Raw genomic sequence first — 21456 nt, forward strand, 5'->3', positions numbered from 1 at the left:
GTCGGTCACGTGCCGCTTTCGCAATTTGTGGCGGCGTCTCCGGCGACAACTGGGAAAACTGGGAAAACCGCACAAATGTCTCCGCAGCTCGGCCACCGAAAATAGCTAAACAATTTGAAAAGATGTCGCACAATTTGACGACACAAACACGGCAGCTCGGCATTGCCACAGCCATGTAGACGAGACAAACGACACGGCGACGGCGCATTTGAAATGCAAAGTAGGCGACACCCAAAGACACGCCTCCTTTTTGGGGAGGGAAATATAGTCGATGTCGGAGCAAATCGGTGGAGCAGGTCTTTGGAAGCAGCTAGAGTCGCTTAATCAATTAATCACGTTTAATTAAAGTCAGGATGTGGGATCTAGAGAAGAGATACGTAGGAAATATGGCTATTATTAATTATTAACATAACCCGCAAAGAATAAGAAATGTAAGAATCAGTTGAACTTACACATAATTGATGTTTGTTGCCCAAGTGATTACTTACCTTAACAACTCTTCCAATTCAAAAGATATTTTAAGGCCACCACCCAACTTAGTAGAAAGGGGTGCTACAAATAGCTTCATTTGGGCCAACAAATTTCTTTGACCAACACAGCAACCCACAAGGCTAAAAAAAAGGGGTAAAACTAAAGCCAAAGCCAACAAATATTCATGTTAAATTTGATGTTGTACAACATCCAGAATGGGAGCACACAATTGAAATGGTGCTTAATTTTTTATGGCCATCGCAAACACTCAAGTCAAACAGGCTAACCACAACAGCACGAGTATCCTTGACAAAGGGAGGGTGCCATAGCCGCCAAAGGAAAAAAAACAAAAAAAAATGTTTCACTTTTTTCTGGTTTCCTTGGGTGGTGAAATTCTTTTGCAACCGCTACAATTTTGCGGTTTGTAAAACTTTTGGCCATTCTACCTTTTTTTCCTCCATTTTGCTGCTTTGTTTTGGATTTTGTTTGCTGTCCGCTGCTTGTGCCTTTTTCACTTGTTTTCCATTATTTTGTTTGCATTTGAATTGAAAATTAGTATTTCGGGCACTTTAGCTTCGACCGCGCTGTTTGTGCTAATTTATCATGCAACGTTCTATTGGCCCAAAGAATTTTTCACTTTCCATTTCCATTCTGCTGGCGAAGGGTTTTTCCCGCCCCCCCAACGAAGTGTTTGTTTAGGGTTTTCTTACATAATTTTATTTATGACATGTTTGATTGGGTCCTTCAAAGACAAACAGTTGTGAAATCCTTACAAATTGGGCGCTCCTCTCGAGCCGTTGGAATTTATGCCAGGACATGACTCAATTGCAGTCAAGTCGCTCACTCAATTTGCCAGAACGAACAGAACTTTACAATGTAATAAAGTCCACGGGCCGACGTGCCACTCAGCAAACAGAAATAAACACGAAACAGTAGTGGTGCCCTTGCCACCACCCAGCATTTCCCCCTTTTCCCCCGTGGAAAATCCCCCACAGGCCCCACTAACTAAGGTAGACGGTGCCCCAGAGCCTGCGCAGACATCGTCGACAACGACAACTAATGATTTCCTAATTTAAATAAATTTCTACTCATAAATTAAAAACTAAGAGACAAGGACAGTGTGTGCTTGTGTGTGTATGTGCTTGTGGTGTGTGTGTGTGTTTTTTTGTGTGTGTGGGACAGTCTGGCTGTCAATTCCCTTGGGTTGGCAAAAGATTTAATGGCTGGAATAAGTTAAAGTAATACGAAAACATTACGAACTTGCAACAAAATATTACAAAGGATTTTGAGAATTAGTACAAAAAAGGTATTTTACTTAGCTATGATAAATAAAAGAAAATTCTATGGATATTAACTGTAACTTATAATAATTTACTTTTCTCCTCATTAGTCAGAACCAAAAAGAAGAATAACTTCTACCAGTAATTTCAATTATTCCAACTGCCTTTTGGGATGACTCTAACCAATTCGAGCTCCATTATAAAGTCAATCGCAAGTCGATTTTCGTCCCCTTCTGCTTCGGCTTCGATTCATTATCCTGCAATGACCAAAACTATTTACAAATTTTCTTAACGGCTGGCCAAAAGCCGCGCTCACGCATCGAAATCCGACTTTATGAGTGTTCTATGGGAAGACGCAATCCACCGGCGAGCCGCGCATAACCACATAAATCAGTTTCTAGCCCCGGCAACTGTGCGCTAAATGCCGTGACAGCCGCCAAGGAGCTCCAAAGTCCGAAAACCAAACCCAGCACAGTAAAGCAAAACCAAAAGCAAAACCGAATCCGAATCGGTGGCCAAGAATCCAGCAAACGTCGTAGATACGTGAGGCTCGAAGGAAAAACTTTGGCGCATACCAAAAGTCAATGAGCCATTGAACGATCGATCCGGCGCGATATGGAGGCAGAGGAGCAGCAGCCACCCAAAGATGGTCATCTGCAGCTCCGTCCAGCTCCATCTACTTTGCTCATCCGCCGAGCGGAGCAGGCACAATTCACATTTTTGCTACGCCGCATTTTTAGCCAATTTAAAGTCTAATTTAAGCAGGCGCATTCGCAACGCACGTAGCGAGGTGAATGGGGGTTCCGCAAAGGATTGATCTGGTCTGGCTAATTTTGAGCACGTACGCATATAAATTTCATCAAAATTCCGATGGAATAAACGCTTGTGCGTTTAAAAAGCGCGAATCTTTTTTTTCTGCCAACCGAAAAGGACATTGCACACGGGCACACAAACAAAAAAGTCATACAAAAATTCATATTAAATTATGGAAAAGGGAATTTTTTGGAAAAAGGAATCCCTCCGCTTTGTTAATATCGTTTTTGTCTGTATGCCTGCGCTTTTTGTCACTGAACGCATAATAAACATGTTTATTAACATTTTTCGCCGGCTACCAGGCGAACGAACAATAAATTAAGAGCGGATGGCGATGGCAAGACAGCCTGCTGCAACATGTTGCACGCAACATTCATCAGCGCCACGGGCGAAAAAAGTCAGCGAAAGCCGTGGCAAATAAATTAAAAATTCCAAAAAGAAGCCAGAAATGAAATAATTATTTTTGGGCTGCGCAAATTGAGGAATTTCTCAGGAAAGAATCGAGATGGATATGACTCCACAAAAACCCAAAAAATATTCAAAACGATTTTTCCAGCTTCAAAAATGTGGCCAACAAAATGCAAATTAAAATGGTAATTTTAATTTTTTTTTTTTGGGGACGGCATTATTGCGAGAACACAGCATCGTTGAATGATTCAAGCTTGGGGCCATCGGCGACTTGATTTAAGAGCCACTCGATACGACTTTCCGTTCATTAAATGCACTTTATAGGGCGGCCGAGGCGATCGGCGCTTTTGCATTAATTTCACATGCAATTTACGCTGATTTATTTGATCTGGGGCTCTGGGGATCCGGCCTGGCAGTATAAACTTTCCACGGACAACTGGTGTCCCCCGGTCTTGCATTTCTGCCCCGGCTGTCTGTTTGTCACTCAGGGATCTTGAACCCGCTTCCTAAATTGGCCGTGGCTGTGGCCATCTCTGTGGCCACAAAAGACTCGAGTAGCGAGTTGGAGCCCTCTGCTGCCGGTTGATTTGATCGATTTGTGTTGATTGCCTGTCAGTATCGGATACAATGGCTCTTGGATCGGCGGGGAGGGGAGGTTTCTTGTTAGGTGTCAGTCGGGGCAGTCAAGTGTTAAATATATATATGCAGGGGCAGCAGCTCGGGGTTTATGTTAACTAAAAGTGCATAAAATCCGCAGCAGAAGACGGCAAGTCAGACGCTTGTGTCAGTCAGTCAGCCAGTCAGTCACTCATTCAATTCATTCACTTGGCTTTTTATGCTGAATAGACGATGGCCGAGGATTCCTGGCTTTAAAAGGCTTTGGGTAATGTGAGATTTTCGAAAAGATAGTGTGGGTCTCGTAAGATGATATGGGGGCTTGGCCCTCAGCCCAGCTCATTTGGTTGCTATCCATAAATTTGAAGGTGCTTGATTTTCGCAAAGAGTCCAGCAAGTTAAGCAAATTATATTAATGGAGTTCTTTGAGCACTGGGGGTTTTTTATTTCGCATTTAAATTTATCTCATTTTGAAGATTGCTCTGGCCACTGAGCCATGTCCTCTGCGTTTTTACTCCATTTTAAATGCAATTTCTTTGCATATTCCCCTTTCAGCTGGCTTACTTCACTTTATTGTGTACATATACTTTTGAGAGCTCTGACCTTTTTGGCCGTGTTATCATTCTAACGTAATCTTAATCACTTTGCCCAATGTTCATTCATCCACATCATCAATTTCCCTCTCTTTCCTGCGAGTCTTGCTTACTCTTCTTTTGGCCAAAAGACTTCAACTACGGATGGATTGGCTCGGAGATGTCTTCAGTTCTTTTTGAGGGTTTCTGGTCGCTTTTCCTCGCCCTGCACTTTTCCGCTTTTCCCTCCTTTGTGTGTGTTTCGCTTTGTGTTTCTACATTTGCTTTTTATGCCGCTTCAATGGTACTTTTGCCGCCTTTATCAGATTTTCAAGTTGAAAGATTTGCGGCCCCGACTCCAGCGATTTTCCCTGCACTTTCCGCCGCGCTCCACTTGCATTTCAATCTATTTTCCACGCGCGTGCTTCCTCGGTTTCCATTCAACTCTCGATGCATCAGTCAACTGACAACGCCCAGAACTTCACCTCTGCCACCTCGGTGTTCCACTCCTCCGCCCCAAAAAACAGCATTTGCTACTTAATAGTGGCTGTTGTTGCTGTTATCGCTCCGCAATCTGCCGGTTTCGACCCCTTATGGGCCAAGTTAGTTAGCCGGGCGAGGGCAGCGCGGGCAGTTCGGGCCACTTCCCTCCTTTGGCCATATTAAAAATGTATATAAAACTCTTAAACAAACCTTCCTTCCTTCGGTCGACCGAATCTAGCTGAGATGGTCAATGGTCAATGGTTCCTTCCCCCACTACTCTCTTGTGCACAGCAAACAAAATATAGTTGCTCTCAATTGGCTGAAACGAAATAAGGACCTAATGATATAAGGATATCTGGATAGGGATATATCTAAATCAACATCTAGGATTTTTCAATTTAAAAACACTATTTAAGTAATATTCTTCCATTTAATGCAAGATATCAGTTAGCAAGTTATGTATTGCCTTTTTTCTCTCAGTGCCGGTCTGCTCCTGCTGATCCGACCCCCACTTCTGGGGCTGCTGATGGTCCCTGCTGGTTCTTTATAGATTTCAATAATAGATTTTCGAGTCGGTTTCCTTCGGTTGCGTTACTTGTCTGCAATGCCGCTGCCTAGCTGCAATTTTCGTCCATTCGGCGTGCAAAATTGTTTTTCCTCGTTGGCTGCCTTCTTTTTTGTTGGTTATTTTTTTATTTGCCATTTTGCCATTGGCCATGAACTCACTGACGGTTTGTGGCTCTTTGCTCCCGGCTCTTTCTAATGTGCTTCTTTTGTTTCGTTTTCGGTTTTCAGTGTTCAGTGCTCACTTTTCGGTCGCAATGCAGCTGTGCGTTGAACCTTTTGCCAATTGCAATTGTTTCAGTTGCAAGTTGGTGTTGCTGCTGCTGCGGCTGATGTTGATGTTGCTGGTGTAGCTGCAACATCGCTCGTTGCCGCCGCAATTCGTAGTTTGCTTGTTGTCCACTTAAAGTGCCACATTTGGCATAGCGAAAATTGCAGAATGCAATGCATGGGGTCAAGCTGAGTGAACGATGTGGCCTGTGGAGTGCTTTTGCGGGAAATTATATGGGAAATAGGGGAAGCCTTTGCGGAAATTGCAATGGCCGGTAAGGGGGTCGGGTCGGGGGAAAACCCTCATTTGTGCAAAAGCTGTTCATGGCAATGACTTCGATGAGTTGGTTTGGCTTTAATGGTTATTTAGGGGAATTTATTCAGCCATCGATTCGGTAATCGGTAAATGATGAGGGCTGCAAACGGTAAGATGGCGAAGCCACGGAATTGCATTCCAATTGCAATGGCTTTCTGATGGAGAATGGAAAATGAAACTTAAACAAATATTAGGTGGAACCCTCCATTATTACTTGGTGCATTACCTTGTGCTCTAGCCACTTTCCTATGAAATACTTAAGCAGTACAATTCCATTACTTCTTACTTACCACAAGCTTAAAGTTCCTTCGCTCCCCACTGACAACTTTTATAATTTGCTTTTAATAAAAATTAATTGCTTGGAAAATTGCTAATAAGCTGAAAGCAGAGCATCAAAAGGCGACTAACCACAGATTAAGATAGTTGCAACAAGGATGTGTGGGATGTGCCCTGCCTGACTGAATTCCTCCTGCGGTTCAGTTTCAGTTTCAGGAAACTTCTCCGCTCTGCCAGATTGCGATTAACTAGATGCGTGGCAAGGTGAGGCCTGGTAATCGGAGAGATACCACTTGAAAGGCGGGCGGGCGAGGGAATTGAGGCCCCGGGATACGTTTAGTAAGTGTGAATTTGGTGTCATCAGTGGGAAAAACACGGCGAATGGGGGGAAGTGGCCCAATGAGGGTCGAAGACAAAAGTCAACGGAAATGTGCGAGTTTCGCCACGGGCGCAACTAAAATTGGCAATGAAAATAAGCGTAGATTACGACTGCAGAAGGCAAGGAGTCCGGAGTCGAGAGTCGGGAGTCGAGTTCCTGGCCATTGCCATCAAGCGAAACCCATCAACGTGTAATGAGAAAAAGTTAACTCGCCTCGAGGCATTCGCCGTTGTTTCAGTCACTGTTTGCCGGCGTGTGTCTCTGATTATATCACCCGTGCCTCGGAACTAGGGGGTCATTATCTGAAACCGAAGAGATCGGAGAATCCGAAGATGCCAATGGACACACGCTGGTCACTGCGAGGGCTAAATGCTTCTATTTAAGCTGTAAAATTTAAAGGCAACTCATAAACTTGACCCCAGCTACGGTTTTTTTTGGGGGAATGAGAAGTGTAAGATGCCGGATAAAGCCATTGTCGGAATGGCCCAATTGGATTCTGTAAAGCAAAGCAGTTGAAATGCTTAAGTAGTCTTTTAAAGACGTTTATGTTTTGGTGGAATGCTGGGAAACTGGAAAGAAGAGGCTTTCAATTTGGGCTCCACATTTTTTTAACTTTTTTTGTTCAACTTCGACTTTGAACTGCGATTTACTTTCGTTTTCACAACCTACAAAAACCTTATGCAACTTGAGGGTACCATTAACCCAGGCAAAATAAATCAATTAGGCACAGTTTACAGCTCAAATCACTCATTTCTCAGGCCATGCGGGAGAGTACAAAATGATACATTCATAATGCACTGCATAATGTGTCAAAGATTGGACTATGGAGCAAACAACATTAGTGGATAATTAACACGCCCTTTTCGAGGAGTGTTTTAGCCCCATCGCCGCGTTTTTTGGCCAACTTTTGTGATGCAAATGAGATTGTAACATGTGGTGTTTAAAATTTATCGTATCGTCTGTGTCCAAATAATTCGCGGTTGGGGGTCCACCCACATGAATTCGAGTGTCTATGTGGAGTGGAGTTTGTGGTGTTCCAATTCCATTTGGTTTTGTCTGTTGAAAATTTCACGCTGCGCTGCCTTAGAGCTCAGCTGCATTACTCATACGCCCCATATTTCGCGCTTCAAAGTCATTACAAATATCACCTAATGGTTTTCAAATTTTCATAATTAACCCTAGTTTCCTAATTTGAATTTGCGGCCTTTAACTCATCTTTCTGTTATCTTTATCTCGTTGCAGGTATGTGTGTTTTTTCCAAAGTTATCTGCCCGAAAAATCCGAATTACGAATGCTGTGATACCCAAGTGAGTTTTGAATGGGTCTTAATGATATTTGCATGAATTATGTTACGAGTTGGCATTTTCCACTCACTACGTGTGTGGGTGTGGGATATTCATTTGAGTGTTGTGACATGTTATGATGTGAGCAATCCAATTTGGGTTCGACTTTGCCATAAATCAGATAAGTGATGCAGACGCTTGGAATGAAATCAAAGTGGATTTTCAAATCAGGAATATATATTAACCAGTCAGGTAAAAATTTTGAAAAGGCATTTTAATAGGGAAATGTTGGGTTTTCTGTTATGAATTATTGAATAGAAATTCTAGAAGCTCTGGGACTATACTTTAACCTTGATTTAGTAGCATGCCCTGCCATTCTAATTGGCCTGTCGCTCTTCTGGGAAAGATATCCATTAGACAGTGATTAAGCAAAGCCGGAAAATCCCACACAAAAATGTTGCTTCACACGCCTCTATAAAACATCTCAAGTCGACCATCATAGACGTACTCCTAATGATGTACAGATTAATGTTTTGCACCAAGACGGCTAACAACTCGGGGAAAATTCGACTAAGCGCTCAAGGCGAGACTTTTCCCCGCCGAAAATCAACGGCGGCGGAAAACTGGAAAACAAATCAGCCACAAAGCAACGCCTTTTGTGCCAAAAACCGAAACTTTAACTATTTATTACCAAACCACTTGAGGCTGACTGGAGTAACTGGCTACCCGAGTGGATATTCAAATGCATTAGCATTAGCTCCGAATGTCAGATATGACAGCTGCTGCTCCTTTGGCTATCAGAGTATGTCTTTCTGTGAAATGTTTGCGGAGTTGGGGAATCTGTTGCCTTCATCTGCGTCAAAATGTTTGCTACTCCAGCTGCTGTCCATTGCAGTCAAGGTACTGAGAAAAATCTAGGGCAGTTCATTCAAGAAAAAAAGGAAAATAAGTAACACAGCACAGAATTACAAAATAGCAATGTAAATGAACGTTATCTAATTCATAGTTGCATTGAAAACTGTTAAGTTTACAACGTTTTTCACAGTGTATAAGCGATTTCTTTGCTGTTGCCCTACCCTTTTGTCTAACTGGCTGAGAGCCGTTGTAGCCAAATTAGCGCCTTTGGCTGCCCTGACATTGAAAAGGGTCTAATGGGTCGCGTTTCGATGTCTGAAACTTTGGCCTGCTCGCTGTTAATGATCCGGGGCAGCGTTGGTTAATCGATTTATGATGTCGGAGGGAAAATTAAACGTGTCTGTGACTTTGGGAAGATAAGGTAACCAACAGTAGCCGAAAAGCCCGACACAGAAAGCAACTTTAAAACGCCACCCAAGCTGACTCGCCGATAAGGCAAAACGTCAACTGATGACGGCTGCAAACAGAGTCGGGAAAATGGGTTCAAAAACTATGCACTCCAGCTTGTCTGCACTCCACAGAGCGGATTGGTTGAAAGTCTCAAAGTAGCGTAAAATAACAATAAACAAGAAATAATCATGTTGCGGAAGAAGTTCAAGTTCTCTCCGCCTTTTCACTCCCGCACGAAGCCAATCATGTGTAAGATTGCCAGGCAGGAAGACGTTGTCTGCCGGCTTCTTTGCCAACTATTTGGCCCAGTGGTAGTCCGGGCAGAATCCGGAGGAGCTGCAGCAACTGGAGGAGCGGCAATGGCGCTGTCGTCGATGAGGCGCCTTCAAATTGTCAACGAAAGTGAAGCAGATGGCTCGTAGGGAAAATCGGAAGTTTGGCAAGTGAAAAGCGAAAGGAGTCATCGAATTCTTGTCGGTTCCTCGAAATATCTTAGATATATTTTAGTTTTCTTGAATTTGGAAGTGGAAGCACGAGTTTTTCGTTCACTTAGTTTATTGTGTAAGCCAAAATCTCTTTAAGATGTACATGGTGCTTAAATGGTTAAGATATTTCCCCATCTGTGTTGGCAAATTTTTCTCCAGTAAAGTTACTTTCATTCATTAGCTCGGGGCGAAATTCAGTTTGTTCTACATTCCTCCGAAAATCCTATTCTCAGCCGAGGCATTATGTACATGTTGTAGGAGGAAGGATAGAAGTCCATGGAAAAGCAGCAGCAGCAACATCAAAGTTAAGTAACCAAGGCAGTTGTCGCATTAGTTGTGATTATTATCCCCAGACTTCGCATATGGAGACATAATACCACAGCTCCAATCTGCTCCTCCTGCGCCCCACGACATTTTCATTCACGGTGTGTAGGTGTTGATTTGTGTTGTCTGTTGAGATTTCTGTGAAACTCAAGGCAATTGAATGCGGCGAAGTCGTGAGTGGAAGTGGATTAAACTCTTGGGTAACTGGCATTGAACTGTAATCAGTGTAAGCTGTCAGGCGTTATTTTTCTCCCTAAAAAAAATCACTGAAGAAATGTTTATTCATTCATTAAATTTAATGGGTGAAAATCAAACAAAACCTGCCACAAATTCCGGCTATCATTGCGGACAAAGCTATCTCTGGGGATCAGGATTACAGCCCATCGATTGGCCTGACCATCGCACATATACTATGGTACCAACGTATGGGATGGCCAAGAAAAAAGGAGGAGAGGAGGGAAAAAATAGAGGACCTGAAAAAGTGGCGACTGCTAAAGTTGTTGCAATTGAATTTGCATAAATTGTGGCCGGAGTCGAGTTCCTTCTGGTTTACTGGCTTGCTCTGCGGTTATGCAAATGCCCCTTGTGTGCATTTGAAAATGCATAAGATTTATCCAAAGATTGCTGTCCATTAATTCAACTCGGATTTACTTTTAGCATATTTTACTACATGCAGCAGAGAGACTTTTTGTATTCACAGTTCGATTTGGAGTCCGATTCGAATACGCAAATTCTTTTTTTCCACCCACCCCCCACACTCCGCCCGCCGTTTTCATCCTCAACTAGTTGCAATAAATTTGCATTTACTCACAAAATGTTTTGAACTATGGGGTTTTGAATTTGAGGGGCCTTCGACTTACCTTGCAGCTCGATTTATTTGCGGCTGCATTTATTCAAATCGCCGACCGATCGAGTGTGTCTGCCAGATCCAGTCGTTCATTCAGTCATATTGATTAGTTTTTGATTGCTGGCATTAAGAGCGGGAGATGACCTTTTTGGACCAACATTTGGGTTGCTTATTCTGGTCACTCGAGATGAACAAAAATGTCAAAGGGCATTTACTGATGCCCGAACCACTTTAAAGGTAAATACTTTAAAGCCACATCTTCGTGTTATTAAAACCATTTAGCATCAAAATGCTTCTCCTGCGGCTTGAGCCAAAAAATTGTTATTACATTTGTGTCAAGACGAAAGGCATTTTTCCCTTATCTGAAACTAGGCCCACAAGTGTACCTAAATTGAGGTTTAAGAAACCGAACGACACAGCAACTAAATGAAATTTGCTGTTGGGCCTAAAATGCGATGGTGAACCGCAAAAACCTCTGATGGATAGATTTGTGTGTTAGTTTGCCGCCCCGGCAAAACACACATGAAAATTTAAATCCATTAACTGGTCAGAATGTTATACACAATTTATGAGGCGCATTGACAGCAGGACCGGAGGTGGGTCCTTGTTTTCAAACGAGTCCACATATATATTGAGGTATTTTTGAGGATTTAATGGCAACCGCAGCCAGGCAGCCAGTCGTCCCAAACTTTGGGCTTGTTTGAATAAACAGGACACACTGTTGGCAATAAAACCAGCCCAACTAACCGATAAACCCGGAATATCTACGGTTAGGGGCTCTTTCTATTTTTTATTTGGGCGGCCAACAGCCACAAACGCTTTAAATATTCGAATGGACACGAGAATAGTTTTGGACTTGCCTGACATTTTCGTAGATTTTTTTCGGTCCAAAAGCCCGGGTATAAAGTTGTCACTTTACACACGATTGGGCGATGAGCTCCAGTTCCTGTTTCAAGGAGTCGAATGCCTTAAATATTTCATGATGTGAACTGTGGCAGTCAATTCGGTGTGCTTTTCGAGGGTCGAACATGATAGATTCCTGGCATACCCTGGAGTAGGAAATACTTTGACTTGCTTAACATTTTGGGGATTCTCGAAAGGGTATTACGCTGTCGTACCTTAGCGTTAATCCTTCCTTTTTCAGTTTTTTTCCACAAAGTTAGCTGGACTAGCAGGCTTCAATTTACTTATTTTGTCAACGAATTATGTACATTGGAAAGTAGACAAAATTGCTGGCTAACGAACTTTGTTGAAAGGTTGAAAATTAATCGCTGCTCGGAAGCAGAGTTATTGATTCTAAATCTGAAAAGTGGTTAGGTAAGTGGACATGTAAGCCGTAATTATGTTGTTAAAATACTACTTTTAGACTTGGTATCAATATATTTAAATATATTCTGGATAATATTGAGTCAGTACAATTTTGTTCTGAATTTAACGTTCGCTTAACTTTTTAAGTTCCTTCCTGCGGCTTACAAGGTAAGTCTAATGAAGTTCAATTAAAGTGAGCAAGGTGCGCCGAAACTTTAAGCCGCAGACAGGCTCACCCACGGAAATAAAGTTGCAAGGAAAATTAGCGCCATTTGGGGTTGCCGCAATTTCCAAATCACTCAACCCTAACTAATGCGATTCATTTTCGTGTAAGCTAGCGAGACGCCAACTTTTTTCGCCAACAAATCGAGGGTATAAGGCAGGAAAGCAGATCGGGGCTATAAATTCGGATATTTTTTATCGCCTTTTTTTTTTGGTTGAAATTCAATAGCAGATAAATGCAGCTCACGATTCTCAACAAGTGCACAGCCAAAGCCAGGGCTAAGTGCAAATTTGTCACTCCGCCAGGAAGTCGGGGGAATTTGGCTAAGAAACGGGCAGAAACGCTATCGAAAAGGGTTTGTGATTGAGTGAGCGATGTGTGGCAGTTAGTCAGAGGAGTTAGTTCCCGCTTCAATCACTTTACAGCTCCGACTGAATAAACTTTGATATTTTGCGCAAACATTTTTTCACTGCTTCGAAATCGGTAGCATTTTTCAGCTCCATTTCCACATGTGGTATATCCTTTATCCTTATTTATTTATTTATTTTTTTAGTTGAGCACAGCTCTGTGTTCTTGTCAATTTGGCTTAAAAGTTTAAGTACTATCGGTTTAAACGTTTTTATTTTAAACATGAATTTTCCCCTTATTAATCTTATGCATTTGGTTTTATTATTCATGGCACCAGCCCAAGGACAATCTGCATCCTTGTCGTGCTTTTTGGCTTGTTTCATATTTAATCAATTAAAAACTGTGGCTACGTGCACATTTCGGACCGCGCCCTGCAGACTCGTTCATAAAAATCGTCCTTTGGAGCGAAGGATGAGATGTTAAAACCCCAAATGCACATGTTCACTGCAGCAGAGGACCTTGCCTTCGAGTGGGGAATTTTAATTTCAAAATAATAATGAAAAGCAGCCGCACCCGCTCCAGTTTTGTCATTTTTTTCACTTTTTTGTCCTGCTCCGAAGCCTGACAATGCCATGGAATTGAAGCCATGTCTGCGTGTGTCCCCAGCTTTTGTCTAATTGTCGCTCCACCATCCCAAAAACCACTCGCCATCATAATGCAGTCCCCAAGGTCTCGGAGTGCATGGTGAAATGTTGGCATATGTTGCGCCTTTTTTTCAGTGGACTCGCAGAGAAGAATTCTTTGTGGATTGGGATTGGAGTGCGGGAGGAGCCGGAGGATTTTCCGAATGGGGAAAAACTCTGGGGGTTGTGAGCTCTGCGTGTGGGTTTGAGTGCGTGCCAGTGTGTTGGCAAACAAATTACAGCTGCTATTTTCAAATCATTTGGGGCCATAATTTAGGTGTGTGTCCGTCTCGTTCTCTTTGCGTGTTTCTGCCCTTCAAATGGTCGACGCTTGTTGGTTTTCCCCCACTCCGGCGATCCTGGAAAATTAAGGAGACGGTATGTGGGTGGCATGCTGGAAAAGCGGTACATGGTTTGGGTGCGACGGCTGTCAAAATTAATTTGAGCTGCGAATTTCTAATGGAAATGGTGCACAGGATGTAACATTGAAAATACAAAAAACCAAGATTTAATACTAGAAATTACTTGAAATGTGTATTTTTCAAATGCAAAGCCTATAAAGAGCTTAAAAAATATTACAATATATTGAAAAGAAAAATCTGTACACTAAAGCCTGTCTTTAGTTCTTGAAAATGGTTTGTTGGCCATAACAATAACAGCGAGTGAGTGCAAAATAAATGCACATAAATCAAATTGGTGACTGAGGCAGCAAATTCAGAAGTTACCACCTTTATATGCACATTTGTATATCGCACATCAGGTAACAACAACAAATGGCAGCTGGGAAATTTTCGCTTTTCGTGTTTGGCATTTCAATTGGAAAATGTGCGCACATTTGCAATGAATTTCAGCCAAATAACTGAGGATTTATGCTATTTTTTTGTTGTTTTATGTGCGTTTTGCTGGGGGCGTGGCATACACACACACACACATACACACAAGCGACGCCCACAACAATCATTTTAAGTGTTTGCCTTTGTTTTAGGCGCAATGCGGGAATGGAAAAAATGCATTAACATTAATGCTGCCGCTCGTTGTTTTTTTGCTGGTCTTTTTTCATTACACAAAATTATTTAATTTCCTGCAGGCGGCACGCAATTTGATGAGCAACTGACAGGCGTTCCACCCGCTAAGATCCAAGGAGCAAAACTGGGGGAGGCATGTGTCTGCTGATGATGATGATGATGATGTCCTGTGAAAAGTTTACGATGCTGCTAACCATTCCTTTCTCGAGCTCTTCCCTTTCTTTTTTTGCCCTCGGAATTTTCTCCTCGCTTTGATGCGGAAATTCTCGCAACTTTTTTCCAACGTTTATTTAACGTTTATCGGGGCCAAGTTAATGACTTATGTGGGTCATTAGCATTTCAAGCTGCGAAAATATTAAAGCTGCGAATAGCATTAAGACATTCTAAGAATTTAAAAGAAAAATGTGAATTCTTAAAGAGCTGAATATTTGTTGATAGATTGCGCTGTGAATTTTATTTAATTAGTATAAAACATGAATAAAAAACCAATAATATGATTTAATTGGCATATTTACATACATTTCAAACCATAAAGAGCGCACTTGTTTGTCTGAAATTTTATATAGGCTCGCATTATCTATATGTTTTATTTTTCTAGATTTTATTGTTGTTCGCACAGATTATTTTTAAACGATGAGTGCTCAATCTCTTAAAAAGCAAAGCTTTTGCTTTACGTTATCAATAGTCTTTAACTTTAGTGTGTGTGAGGCCATTAGCTTTATTCTTCATAAAACCCACATGAAATTTTGATCAGCCTTGGCCCACGCATGATTCAGTAAAGTGCGTTCACTTGGCAGAAACAAAATGTGTTTGTAATAATAATCATCAACCCCAACGGATGAGAGTAACCCTTTGACTAGCACCCTACTTGCTTCACTCCGGATTGATATGATATATGAAATTGCATTTAAAGGCAATCATGTCAACGCCAAGTGAAATATAAAAAGACGTCGCACCCAGGGAGTCTGATTTCCCTCTATGCACGGAGTTTCTGTGGAGGAAGTTGGGGTAATTTTGCCACAGGCGAAAAATTCACTTCACACCTACGCAGTCGGAAAAACATGAAATCGAAACGGAAGTGAGGTGGAAGAAGAAGTGTGAGTCTTCTATTCCAGCAGGAAGTGCATTTGGCCCGACTTCACTTTTGGTGTCAACTTGCCACCTCGTCGGAGTCGAGCATCTAGCCTTCTTACCAGTACTTGGCGCCATTAAAATTATTTTCATACATTTTCGTTTTCTTTTCTACAAGAAATGAGAAGATACAAGTTGTATGCTTGTTTGTTGGCTGCCTGGGGCGTGAAATGTCTGAGCTGCAAAGTAAATTCTCCCTTTAAGGTGACACATGTGATGTGACTGCACAAGAGTTGACAAGCCAAGAGTTTTAAAGAGACATCATTAAAAAATCTATGAACATGTATTAGAAAACAGGAAAAAGCAACCCAGAGCAGTGTTTCAAACATTATATTATGATTATGATAAGAAACCCAAACTAAATTTGTGCTGCGTTGGATTTTGCACCATTAATATTATTATTATCTGTAGTTTCTGTCTTGCTGGCAACTCATTAACAGGCTCCGGGCAGAATTATAAAATCCAAGGCGGGGAAATGCATCTTTCGGAAGCTGCTTAAAAGCCGATCCGAAAATAAGTGGATTTCTGAGGCATTTAAAAGCCCAAAGTGTCAGTCTGTCAGTCAGCAAGGCACTTGTGCTCAATCAGCGGGTAGGAATTCCTATGGAAAATGGGCACTTTTGTTTGTGTGGGCGGGTGTGTAAGTGTGTTGAAAGGGAGCGAGGGAAAACGCATAACTCAGGGCATCTGAGCAGCAGCCAGGTCCAGTGAAGTGTCTCAAAGTATCTGTTAATAGGTGAGCCTGTGCCTCAGACGGAAAATATATATATTACGTGTCTGCGGAGGCCTCACTTTTATGGTCAGCATTAAAAAATCTTTCCCTATTTTATGGCTTTAAAGCGAAAACGGTAGACAAAATGCCAAAAGCTTGTTAGCAGGAAAAACGCTTGGCCTCACGAGGAAGCATTTACATTTTGACTGCTGCCCCTGAAAACAGTATCCGCATCAGCATCAGCATCATACCACATCAATCAACGGCACTGGGCAGCATTAAAATGGTAATTTAAAACCGCGCGAGAAGCCTCAGGATACTGCCATTCGGAGCAGGAGGCATGGAGAACTCATCATGCCGACGTTTTAATGATTGGCCGCTGGCTCCTTTCCGTTGGTCCGACGCTATGCAAATGGTATCCTCCAACTCCCAACTGGCAGCCCACAGCCCAGAGCCCAAAGCCCACAGCCCAACCACCGCCCCAAACTGACTCGTAAATCAAGGTTGCAACACCTAGCCAACCTAGGGGAAAATCCCGGAGGGGCGGGGAAGACGGCTAAGAGGTGGAAAAACGAACCCGCTGCAGACGCAGTAAAGTGTTTTGAGAAATGTCACCCGTGGGGCGTTTTTGTCATTTCAAAAAGTGTTCAATCAACTGTCAGCATCCAGAGTTCTTCGCCCAAGGATTGAATATTTCTTGGCAGATATATTACATGCCTGATGGTAGCCAGAAAACCTTTTAGCTACGATGTCTGGAGTGAAATAGATGAAAAAAATCTATTCTTCGATACAAACTGATCAGTTTTGATTGTTATATTCAGCTCACAAAGCTCAAAGCTTAAATATTTACATAAATATGAAATTCAATCATAGTATGCACCCTGCTTATCTTATTTACTCAGCACACCTTACTCAACCTAATATCCAGCTTTCATCGCGGCAATTAGCCATTCATAACTCATCTAAAGTCAACAAAGAAGCTCACCACTTGAGAGGCATTTAAAATCCGCTTAGCATCAGCTTTGGCCAAGCGAAATCACAGCAAATGACCCACAAATGAAGCTGAAAATACGAGCTCTGTGTACTTAGGGCTCCTTCCCCGCCTAAGTACTCCACCCACGCCGAGTGTTAAGTTTCCCATGTTGAAAGACCGGCAGCAGCGCATTCTTTCTCAAGTGTCTCATATGACCGAGGAGACCCGGTGTCTGAACCAGACCCCCGAGTCGAACCAGTTAGCTGCCACATTGAACTGAACTTTGAATTAAGTTGAGCGGCTTCCGCCATAAGAAACACTTACACTACTACAAGTAACCTAATACTACCACAGTGCGAAACAGTTTCTCGTATTACCCAAGAAGTTGTTTGATTTTTTTAGAGTTTGAGCTAAACTAATGAGGTTGGTTAACGCTTTGCAACGATAAAGTTATAAGATATATTTAAATGCAGCTTGTACTTTTTTTTTGAGCACAACGTTTGCTAATTGGGAATAGGTTTCTTCCCTCCTTAATCTGGTGAAATGGGAGATTTAGGGACACAAAGCTAACTGGCTTTGGGAGTTGAGCCACGTTCCCCAAACAATTTCTGACTTAAGCAATTATTTGTCTAAAATAATTGCCAATTGGTCGCTGAAAAAGAATGTCCAAAAAGACAATGCAGACGAGACATCAAACAATCAAAGAGCTGGGGAATCCGCTCTGTCTGCCGACTTTGACTTTGTGGGGCAGGAGATTTGACAATTGTTCGCGCTGCTTGTTAGCTGTCCGGCGATTTCCGTTTCCGCTTTTGCCACCGACGTCAAGTTCTCAACTACTGCCACTCGGAATGGAACTGTATCTACAGTCACTGGGATACGGAATACGGTGTCTGGCATTGAAATGAAAACAAAGCCACCTTGCCAATGCCAATGCCAAAGTCAAAGTCAGGCGAGAAATTGGCAAAGCTGGGAGTGAACTGGCCAAAAGGAGTGAATTGGCAACTGGCAAATGGTGAAAAGGGATTTTAGCAAGGATCCCGGCCACCATTGGTATGTTATTAATAGCCAAAAGGATGGCTGGCGGCCCTTGGATCAAAATTTCTGCTGCGTGGCTGCTTTTGGCATTCATTTCGTAACCCCAGACGCCTTTTGTCTGGCCCAAAACAATAACAACAAAGCAATGAAATCGAAAAACGTGCTCTTACCCCTCCGCCCCTGCCCCACGAAATAAAAAGGAAGAAATTTTTATTTGCCGTCTATCGGCATTATTGACTTTGGTCCCTAACCGTCAGCTGTGACCAACCAGCAGGGAAAATAGAAAAAGAAACAGGATTCGGCAGAGGGAGCAGCTCCACCGTCTGCGGTTTCCAGAATAAATAAAAGGTTACATACAAATAATATTTCTCGCTTACTGGCTTTTTTCCCCATTTGTGTCCCATCCCATTCCCGTTTGCATTTCAACTTTCGTTTTCCATTTACGGGGATTTCTTGCTGGCCTTTCAGTCGACTACTCCCCATAAACGGGGTGTAAAATGCACCTGAACTGCAGACAATGGGCGCTTCAAGCAGAGGATTTTTATCAGTCGACTCTGTCGAAGAAATTCTTAAAAAAAAGAAAACCAAATAGGAAATCGAAACGGGAAAGGTTAAAAATGGCTTTGTGGTTAATGAAAAGGTTTTATTGCCATTTTTTTATAACAGCTTGTTTGGGATTTATTGCTCCTTGACGAAGTATTATAGATTTCACTAAGTTTTCATTAGTGAAATACGATCATAAAATTTGTATATCTCAAACACCTGATTACTTTAAAATTAAATTTTTTGTTTCTAATTAAGATAACCCATAATTATGCTTCCCCTTCTATTCTACCAAGTGGTTTCGCTTTCAATTGCCGCTCATTACGAGGACTTATGTAATTAGAAAAAATGATAATTAAAATCATTAAAAAGTTTCGCTCAAGCGCATAAATCTCCATCATAATTTGATTGCCCCGATGAGTTGTAATCAAATTGCGAAGAAAATTTCGCAGACATCGTCTGTCAGCCGCTAAGTCAGTCAAGGGCCACAGAGCTCATCGATTACATCTACTCAGGCGGTGAAAGAGATGGCTGGTTGTTCGGAGAAAGAGAGGGATGATGCTGCCGTGGCTGTCGGCTTAGTGTTTTGGAGTGTGGCAAATAAATTGACATTTAGCTGGGCGTGTAACAAGATCAAGTATACGCAACGTCGCCCTCGTAACTTTGATTTGGTAGCAAAGCGAGAATATGCTCCTCATTAATGTTGCATGGCTCTCTGCAGCGCCTTCGAATTGGCAAACAGTCTTGCAACGCACATTTTCCAAAACGGAAAGCTAACTGACAGCAGAGCAAACGAAGTTTTTGCCATGACAAGGGGTCAAAGTTAGTACGTCATGTTGCTGCTTAATGCAAAAAGTGTTGCAAGTACACGGCAGCGCAAGGAAATCTATAACATGCCACCTGACATTTTGATGTGGCGATTAGCTCGCGTCCTGATTGTGTCCTGTTTGCTGTGGTTGTTCTTTTGAAGCGCCTTTCTAGGGTGGAAAGTTGGTGGAACCAGGGATGCAGTAAAGTAAAAAGTGGAAACATTTTGGTTTAAAAAACCTATTTTAAGAAAAACATTTCACTATATTTTAACGAAAGAAAAGTGGTTCAAAATAGATTTAATCGCGAAAGTTTTCAATAAGTTAGTATAAGGTGATTTCGCTTTTCTGCCCTGTAAAATCATGCATGCGTCCATTTTAAGACTCCATACACCGCATATTGTTAATGTGCAACAGCGTGTTGCATGTGCAACATCAACTTCTCGTCCGATCTGACTCAAGTTAAGTTGTTATCCCCTCTGACAGTGATGAAAACTTTGCTGACAGCCCGAAAGAAAGTTGCCAGGAAAATTGGTTACTTACGGCCAAGGGATGCGGGTATGAAAAGCCACGGGTGAGTGGGCAATCGATAATGTTATCGCTGATCTAGCATAACTTTGCTGTAGAGGGCGGCATTTTCCAGCAACCCAACTCTTTTGCATTTCCCTTAGACAAGTCTGAGTTCTTCATGCACCACAACTTTTCCACATTACCTGACCCAGATATCCTCATGTTTTCTTTTCAGAACGATGCTATAATTGCCATCAGGCTGCCAGGCAGACAGACAAACTCCCACTGGAGGACACTTCATCTACAGCCAGGTGAGTTCCAATTACCCATTCCATGGCTCTGCGGAAATGCCATATAAAACCAATTTTGTGAAGCTCGCACCTGTTGAAGTTTCGCCCTGCCTGCGAGCAGATTTAAAGAAGTTTCCATCACATTTCCTGGCCAGAGACCCGGCAAAAAGGGCAGGCTCTTTAATGCAACGCGGAAATGCCAGAACGGAGCTCTGAAATTTGCCAAAAGCTCTCTTCATTTCCGCAAAAAATGCGGAGCAAATAGGATGTGGGGTGGCGGAAAGGTAAATAGGGAAATGGCCGGGGGGCCCAAGTAAAAGCAAGAGTAAAAGTCCGGGACCAACAATGTAGATCTGTTAAAAACGCTTTGGGGAAAAGCTCCAGTCAACAAGTTTTTAGCCCCCAATTCGCTTTAGCTCTCTTTCTAGTTCTGTAGCAAAGTTTTGACAAAAATTTAATTAAATCCATGTCAAAGTCAGGACGCGGAGCGAAAGCCAAGCGGGAGAAAGTGCGTGCTTCAATGTCAAGAAGGCCACGAGTAGCAACAAGTCCTCAAAGATATTAACTAAAACTCAGTTTTTTATGCGTTTCCAAGCATAAGAGAGACCTAAGCCGATTTGTGTGAATAAAAGTTGGTACTGCATTTGGGAAATATTGCTCCATAAAATATGTGCCTGTTGCCTTGGCAGCACCGGTTGCTTTGACTAAATAAATTTAAATTGCATTTACGTGCTGCCGGCGCCAAACAATGGCATTTCGGGGGGAATCACACTCGAGCGTCCTGAATAAATAAATTTAATGCGTAAAAATAATTCAATTATAGGCCCCACACATGTGCCTTTGGGGATCCTATGGCACCGACATTCCCGCTGCCCTTTTCCGGGCAAAATCTCTTTGTGTTTCCATTCGCCCTGTTATAAATAAATTGCTTGAACATTTCGGGACCTGCCGGCAGTCAGTTCATTGATTTTCATTGATTTTGCTTTTGATTTATTTTTAACGAAAATAAGGAAAATGCCTACGATGAAAATCGTCGTATTTATGGTGAGGCCGCAAGGTGGTCTTAAATCGATTTGCATGTTTTACGGAAAGTTTAGCATCATTCAGCCCTAGAGTTTTCATTGAATTCAAAGTCTCACGCTTAATTAAGAACTCCTCTGATTTCCCATTTCGGTGTA

General features: G+C 42.3%; 1 protein-coding gene across 1 annotated transcript in view; it reads left to right on the forward strand.

Moving 5' to 3' along the window:
- LOC6735640 (toll-like receptor 8) overlaps positions 1-21456 on the forward strand; it is a 74609-nt gene that overhangs the window by 30300 nt on the left and 22853 nt on the right. The window contains exon 2 of the mRNA XM_016168713.2: positions 20224-20299. The gene's annotated coding sequence lies outside the window, so the exon portion shown is untranslated. The remainder of the gene's footprint in view (positions 1-20223; positions 20300-21456) is intronic.

The sequence above is a fragment of the Drosophila simulans genome, chromosome 2R (assembly GCF_016746395.2).
Source record: "Drosophila simulans strain w501 chromosome 2R, Prin_Dsim_3.1, whole genome shotgun sequence".
Lineage (NCBI taxonomy): Eukaryota > Metazoa > Arthropoda > Insecta > Diptera > Drosophilidae > Drosophila > Drosophila simulans.